This window comes from Gossypium raimondii, chromosome 5 (assembly GCF_025698545.1).
Source record: "Gossypium raimondii isolate GPD5lz chromosome 5, ASM2569854v1, whole genome shotgun sequence".
Classification (NCBI taxonomy): Eukaryota; Viridiplantae; Streptophyta; class Magnoliopsida; order Malvales; family Malvaceae; genus Gossypium; species Gossypium raimondii.
The window spans coordinates 20,375,116-20,383,773 of NC_068569.1; positions in this window are offsets into that span (position 1 = coordinate 20,375,116).

An 8,658-nucleotide genomic window follows, 5' to 3' on the forward strand; every position below is an offset into this window, starting at 1 on the left:
ATGTTCACGTTTTTATTCATATATACTTGTAATTGGGTGAGAATTGTTGCAGAGTTTGAGTTTGATTTTGAAGCCTAAACAATATGATAAACTTAATAATTAATGCAAAAAGAAAAGTATGATAAACTTAATAAGATGGTGTATCCATTTTCGAGAATCTAATAACAACAGAAATATGTTGGATTTAATTGAACAAAATAGATTTGGTGTTAGTAGATGGAACATGGATGGAGGACTATTTAAAGCAATGGAATTAAAATAACATGAAAAGGTGATATAAGGACAATTATAGAAGACTTGAGGAATAATCTTTATAGCCGTATTTTAAAGAAAGAGAAAGAAAAAGGAGTAAAGTGTGTCTTATTCCTAGAGTTGGAGTTGAAGTCGGAATTTGGAAGATTCTCTTCACTTGCCAGCCAATTTCTTTTTTCTTTTAAGAAAAGAAGGGTATAGTAAGTAAATGAAGGAGAGGGAAATTTTATAATCTTGGTCTTCGGTCAGAGATTTTGGAGGGATATGCCCACTAGTTCAATCTGCTCATTGTAACTCTCCTTTTCAGTCCAAAAACAATAGGGCTAGCTGGATTCTCCTTTCCTCCAAAATCAATTATTGGCCTTCATCTCCATGCTTTTGTTCTATCTATATACAAACAAATATTTATCAATTCAAATTCCAACTTTGAAAAAGATAAAAATAATAGTAAGCAAAAGTAATTTATGTACAATTTAAATATAAAGTACAGGTACCTCTATTACACACACGATACACGTGCGGAAATTCAGCACTAAAATATCCTGACACCGAACCAATATCATCAATCACAATTCCGGATAATATTTTACCCTTACTCTTACATCCATACTTATAAATGTATAAATTCTTCAATAAATACACAATATGGATATATCTTGTAAAACGCTTCCCAAGATATATCAATAAAACTCTCAAATCTTTGCTTTCAAAAGAAAAATTACTTTGTATAAAAGTTACAAATCATTTAATTTAGACTTTCAAATCTGTAAATTATTTATTATTGTGATAAATTGTATTTCAATCAATTATATTCAACTCAGTAACTAATCTTTACGTTTTATAAGTCTCGGGTTTTAAAACCGCCTCATACACAAGGCAAAAATCGAACCCTCAATTAATGATTAAGATAAAAAGTATTTTTACCATCTCACTTAAACCATGATTAATTTTTTCTCATTTTCGATTTGGGTTTTAGGCGAAAATGGAAGGTTGATTTCATGATGATGTCATTACCAATCCAATAATTAAGAACCCTATTATTTCATGTCTATGAGTTCCTTGTGGAAAGGAAAAGTTTTTCTTGGTTTCTTTGATTACTTTTCAACTACCTAAAGTAGAGTTACCTTTTTGTTTTATGGTTTGAATTCCATGGATATGAAAGGGGAGAGAAAAGGCAAGGCTGTATTTTTTACCATCTTCACATTCCGTTAATCTACGAAAGCATTTCCAGTTATATCTCATCTAATCTAATCAGGTTCATATTCATCTAATGTGTTATGGTAAATGTTTAGAAGGAGTACTTTCGTTTTTCATTTTCTTAATAATTCTACCTCTGTGAAATTAAATGCTAATTACATTTTATCGGACCTAATTATTTTCGGATATGAATGTACATTTAATACAAGGTTTTTTTTTTTAAAATTCACATATTTATATGATGATATTTAGAGGTGTTTATGGCCAGATCAGATTCTACCGAAATTTTAGACCCAATTGATAGGTCCGGGCTTGGCCTGCAAAAATAAATTTAAAATTTTGTTCAAGTCCAGCCTGGATTATAGATGCTAAACCCGAACCTGGCATGTATTAATTTTTTTGTTTTAAAAGACTGAAGATAATTTCAACTCTCTGTTTCTCGTTCTCGAGAAATATACAGATAATCATACATAAAAAATATTTGTAGAGTAAGAGAGACAGACAAAAGCTTGAAGAAAGGTTTAGGGGCCGTAGTTTTTTCTCGAGAAATAGTTGGAACGAATGTGGGTTTTTCTTATTTTGATGGCATTATATATGAACTATGGGAGTAGCATTTAAAAATTTGATGGCATTATATATGAACTGTGGGAGTAGCATTTAAAAATTTCTTTTCTTTTTCTATAAGAAAAATAAAAGAACAAAATATATGAACTGTGGAAGTAACCGTGGAAGTATGGTGCATACATACCAAGCAAACCAGTGGGACGACAATGGCTGAAGGTTGGAGCGGAGAAGGCGACAAAGGAAGCTACAATGGTGCACGTCGGAGACAGAGGAAGCAACAAGAAGATGGATGACGCAAGTCGCAATGCTTATGGGCTGGAGTGGGACGATGCAATGGTGATGGTCGCCAACGACAAAGGAAGCGGGAGACAAAGTGGTGAGCGGGAGACGGACAGGCAGCGAAACTGGAGATCACTGGTAGAGGTGGTGAGCGACACTCAAGGATTTTGTTTCTAGGAACAAATATTGATTAGGGATTGGGAATAAGGGGAATTAGGGATTGACACTTGGCAGTAACTCAGTATAAGTTAAAAATTTTAGTTTAAAAAATTCGGGCCTGGCTGAGCCATGCCCGGGCTGAAAAACTTTGCCTAAAGCCTAACCCGTTTTCTAAACGGGCCTTTGTATTAAGTCCAAGCTTTTTTTCGGGTTTATTTTTTTGCCAAAGTCCTCCTACATTTCGGACGAGCCTTTGGGTCAAGCCGGATGACCCGACCCATAAACAAGTCTAATCATATCAAGTATATTTAATTTATTTAAAAAAAATTGATTGATTTATACAGTCAAATATTGGTGGCATTTCAATTTTTTTGGATTTGCATGTTCATATGGCGGAATTGTTTTGATGGAAGATGGTTTAGGCAGCATTGGGGGGTTAGTTGAATCAATAATTCAAGATTTTGACCCTCAATTGTTTGTAGTAGATGTCTTGGGATAAGAAAAGTAAAGGAATTGAGACAAATGCAATTGCAGCCATTGAGCTAGCATAAGGAGACATTGCCAACTTCCTTAACATCTATTGTTTTCCATCCTTTTTCTTTATTCATAACAAGTTAAATTATTAGAAAATGTACCTGCAATTCTTTCGTCAGATATTTACAGCATATTTGGTTTGGTGAAATAATTATTCCATTTCATCATTAATTCATCATTTGCGTGATTGTGTAAAATAACTTTCCTTCAAGTCCCATAATAAGGACTCAGAGCTCTATATAGCTATGGAAACCAAACAAAAATGTTCTTCCCAAAATCTCCTTAACAAAATTGCATCTTCACAACCCTTGTTTCTGCCACAAATCATATATCAAAGAATATTAACAATTTCCATTTAAAAACAAAAATTAACCGATTTAACCATCAAACTTACTAAGCCAAAATCAATTTAATCAACTCCATTAAGTCTAATTTAACCAACTTTTGTTCTCCCTTGATTATGAGTTTACTCAAAGTCCCTTATTTTTTTATAAAAGGGAAATTTTACTTTGAAGATTTTATTTTATTTTATATAAAATCTAAAAAATACATGCACATAATGGTCTTTGATCCCAAAATATCATAAACTTTAATTTTTCAAATTTACTATCTCAACTAAAAATATATTTAATATTTATATAATTTTTTATAAAATTATTAAACAATAGTATTGTAGCGGCCCACCAAAGCAAACCAAATAAATAAAAAATCAAATGCAACATTCCATTTACAAAAGAGGCCCAAATGGCCCAAAATACAAAAACCCTAGCCCAAAAATTACAAGCCCACAACCTAAACTAACTCAGAAACCCTGAAACCCTAATGTTCCCATGTGCGCTCGCACCCTTCCCTTCGCTCGTGACACGTTAGCGCGCCTCGTCCCGAGGGCTGACACCCTTTCTGTCGTCGTTTCACCAAAGTAGCAAGAGATCTGCTTCTCTCCTCCGTTGACTGAGCGCCAAACCTGCAAGAGAGGACAAAAAAAAGGAACACAAAAACAGCGAGAGAAACAGTAGCAGAAACGAAAGAAAACAGTAAAAAAATAGTAAATATAGCATGTATCATTCAGTTATAAAAGCCAACATAATGTATCATTGTTTACACACGAAAATTGAATTAAAAAAAACAGAGATTGAAAAATCGAAAGGTGATTCTTTTATGATTTTTATTTTTTATTCTTTGAATCTGTTTTTTTTTTACTTATAAAAAACAAAAAGAAAAAGAAAAAACTGACCTGGCACTTGGCCTTCCACGATCGCGGGAGGTGAAGCTTCCGTCACCAAAAAGGAAAGAAAATCGAAAGGTTTTCTCTATTTCTAGAAGGCCGGGTTTTGGCTTTGGCATTTTTTACTCCAAAATTGGGGTTCCGTGTTAAAAAGGAATAAAATGGGAATTTTTGAGTCTTTCCAGCCACCGTGGACGGCGGCGCCATTGCCGGTGACCGGCGGCCGTCACGGTGGCCTGACGACCGGAGTAGTTGTGTTGTTTCAGAGAAAAACAAGGGGGACTTTCAGTTTTTTTAAAAAAAAGGCAGAAATGAGCTTTTTTAAAAAAAAATAGATTAAATAAGCGTATGAAACGACAACGTTTTGGGCCAGTGCTCATAGACGCCAAAACGACATCATTTTGATGCAAACCCGATCTGACTCGACCTGACCCGGTAGATCTACGTGTTTTCTTTTAGATGGTTTATTTGCGTTTTCAATCCTTCCACCTTTTATTTATTTTTTAATCTAATCCTATCTTTTTTTTTGTATTTAAAATTTTACCATACAATTTTATCTTTGTTTTATTTTGTCCCCATGAGAAATGGTGCGCATAAGGACAAGGAATATTTTCCTGTTTCGTCCTTCTCTTTCATTCGTGTGTTGCAATTTAGTCTCATATTCTGTTTTTATCCCGATTTCTCCCCTAAAATTTTATTTAAGTTTCAATTTAGTCCTTTTTATATAGTTTCGACTATATAATAAGGTGATTCTTTTATGATTTTTATTTTTTTATTCTTTGAATCTTTTTTTTTTACTTATAAAAAACAGAAATAAAAAGAAAAGAAAAAGGAAAAACTGACCTGGCGCTTGGCCTTCCACAGTCGCAGGAAATGAAGCTTATGTTACCAAAAGGGAAAGATAACCGAAATGTTTTCTCTATTTCTAGAAGGTCAGGTTTTGGCTTTGGCATTTTTGACTCTAAAATCGGGGTTCCGCGTTAAAAAGGAATAAAATGAGAATTTTTGGGTCTTTTCGGCCACTGTGGATGGCGGTGCCGTTGCCGGTGATTGACCGCCGTCACGGTGGCCCGACAGCCGGAGTAGGGGTGTTGTTTCAGAGAAAAACAAGAGGGACTTTCAGTTTTAAAAAAAAAAGGCAAAAATGAGTTTTTTTTTAAAAAAAAAGTTAGATTAAATAAGCGTATGAAACGACAGCGTGTTGGGCTAGTGCTCATAGACGCCAAAACGGCATCGTTTTGACGCGAACCCGATCCTACCCGACCTAACCCGGTAGATCCGCGTGTTTTCTTTTATATGGTTTATTTGCGTTTTCAATCCTTCCACCTTTTACTTATTTTTTAATCTAATCCTATCTATTTTTTTTGTATTTAAAATTTTACCATACAATTTTATCTTTGTTTTATTTTGGTCCCCATGAGGAACGGTGCGCATAAGGACAGGGAATATTTTCCTATTTCGTCCTTCTCTTTCATTCATGTGTTGCAATTTATTCCCATATTTTGTTTTTATCTCGATTTCTCCCCTAAAATTCTATTTAAGTTTCAATTTAGTCCTTATTATATAGTTTCGACCCTTCCTAGATTATTTATTTTTATTTTATTTATTTATTTACTTATGTACTTAGTTATTACTTCTTTGTTCTTTAATATTTAATTTTTTTATCCTTTCTTTTGTAGTGTGTTCATTTTATTTTTATTTTATTTATTCTTCTTTTTATCTTTATTATTATTAGTATTATTTTATTATCATCAATATATTTAATTTTTTACACATACTTATTATACACATGCTTTTATTGGCACATTTTATTATTGTCATTGTTTTTTTTTTATGTTCTTTTCATTTTACTATTTCTTTTATTATTTTCGGTATTTTCATGTCACGTCCATTTGTTTTTAAACATGCATCTCCCATTTTATTCCTATGATATGATTATTATTATGATTATATTATTATTATTGTAGTCCTCCTTCATTTACTTATTATTTATTATTCCAATATTTTACCCACCTAGCCATTTCATATTGTTTCATTATCATTATACCATACGTTATATTTAAACGTTTATTCATTTTTATATTATGCCCGAATAAGTAAAATGTTTATCATTTCAAGTGCCATGTTCGTTTTTTAGGGCGATGCATAAAAAGGAAATTTTAAACCAAGGCTAATGTTCATTATTTTGGAATTAGAAAAGTCGTGTTCTTAACTTACAGAATATGACTTTTTTCTAAAACTGAGATAGTTGAATATCTATTTTTAAAAAAATAAAAAAAAATATTTTAGTGCTTGTTCTCGTTCACAAGGATTTAAGGCATTGTATCCTAACTTACGGGACATGATATCCTTTCTTCTCGATTAACTTGAAATAAGCCATATTTCATAAAAATGACTTTAGTGATGTTTTAATAAAGGACCATATTTTAAAATCTCTTGAAATTTCCAATTTTCGACACTAAATACATCAAATAATCAATTAGGTACCAATTTTGGGCGTAACGAGGGTGCTAATCCTTCCTCGTGCATAACTGACTCCTGAACCCATTTTCTGGATTTTTGTAGACCGAAAAATATTGTTTTAATAAATCAAACCTCTTATTAAAATGACCAAATTACGAGGTGACCCGATCACGCCTCTTAACAGTGATTGGTGACGACTCTATTTTTATTTTTTCAAATAAAAAGTCGATTTCAAAAAAAGGTTTCGACAAATATGATAATCTAGTATATGTTACTATAAAAACGTTGTCCATAGATATATCATTTAAGAAGTTGGAAGAATAAGTCCAATTACAATTTCAAATAATATACATCTAAATAACTACAATCATAAATAATCATTTCAAAGCATAATAATATTGAAAACAAAATATTATCAAATCTATATTAAAATAAGTGTGAACGAAATTTAACATAGTGTGATTTAAATGGGAATAAAATTTAAATTGAAAATCCATACATTATATACATAAAAGTGGCAAACTTGAGATTTCAAAATTATCAATAAACCAATATCTCTTTCATATTCGTTGCATGAAAATTAGGGTAAATTATTCATTTTGTCATTCAATTTTTAGGACACTTTCGTTTTGGTCATTCAAAAAGTAATCATTGCAATTTTGTCACCAACTTTAGAGTGCTTTCATTTTAGTCACCCAAATGTTAAATCTCTAACAACGGTTGATTGTATACACCACTTCATGTTTACACTTTCATTTTGGTCACCTAACTTCTAGGTTGCTTTCATTTTGGTCACAAAATTTTTTTTCTTTGAAGTATTGGTCGAGGTAAAAAAAATAAGCATTGAAGTGAAAAAGCAGTAGAAAATAAGATAATGCATTATAACTTTTTCATATTTTACTTGTTTATTCCTTGCCAAAAGTTCTACATTTTCTTCCAATATTGAAAATTTAAATTTCAAAACATCAAAATCAATAAAATAATTTGATGAAAAAATTTTATCCATTGATAGTGTCGGTCGATTTGTTACTATAAAACATTGAAATTAATTAATTTAATTTGACCTCCTAAAATTTAAAATTTTATTTTATGTTTCCAAATCCAAATCCAAATCCAAATCAAAATCAAATCAAATAACTCATCTTTAATGAATCTCAAGTTGTGGCCTATTAACCGAGTGTTCACCTTCCCCAAGATTAACATGGGTTTGAATCATCATTATACAAAAAAATCATCTTTAATAATTGTCTACTAAACCCAAATTTCTTTTGATTATATAATATTGAATATTCATTGCTAAGCTAAAAGCCAAAAAAAAAAAAATCCTTGTAGCTTGTTCTTAGTTTAGGTAAAAAAGTGCTTTAAAAAAATATGATTTGTTAATTTTTAGTGTTCTCTATTGCTACCAAAAATTGTGGTTGAAAGTTAAAATGTTCTTGTTGGACATGATAGTGGAAGTTAAAATTAGTTAAGTTATATGATATTTAAATAATTTAATATACGGTATATGAGGTATAAATTTTAAATACCTTTTAAGTTATTAATATAAATTATTTGTAAAATTAATGATACATAAAATACTTTAAAACTTAAATATAAAAATGGTATTTAAATAATTTAATATAATAAAAAATATATTTAAATAATTTAGTATAATAATACATAAAATATAATTTAATCTATTTTTTATACACTTTTTAAATAGTTAATATAAAATAAAGGTATTTTGATCATTTTCACCTCCAAACGCAAAAATCATAAGTTAAAAGCACCTAAATCATAGCTTTTACGTTTGGGTGGAAAAACTTCTCCACAATAGTTTTGACCCCAAAAGGCAAGTGTTATTCATTGCTTTTGCAGTACTTTTGGAACTCCAAGCGCAATGAAATTGAAAAGCAATTCTTTTGAGGAATGGAGGAGTATGAATCCTTGTGTAATCACTGAATTTTGTCCGGGATTAATTTCGTGTTTTAAAAAAAAATTTT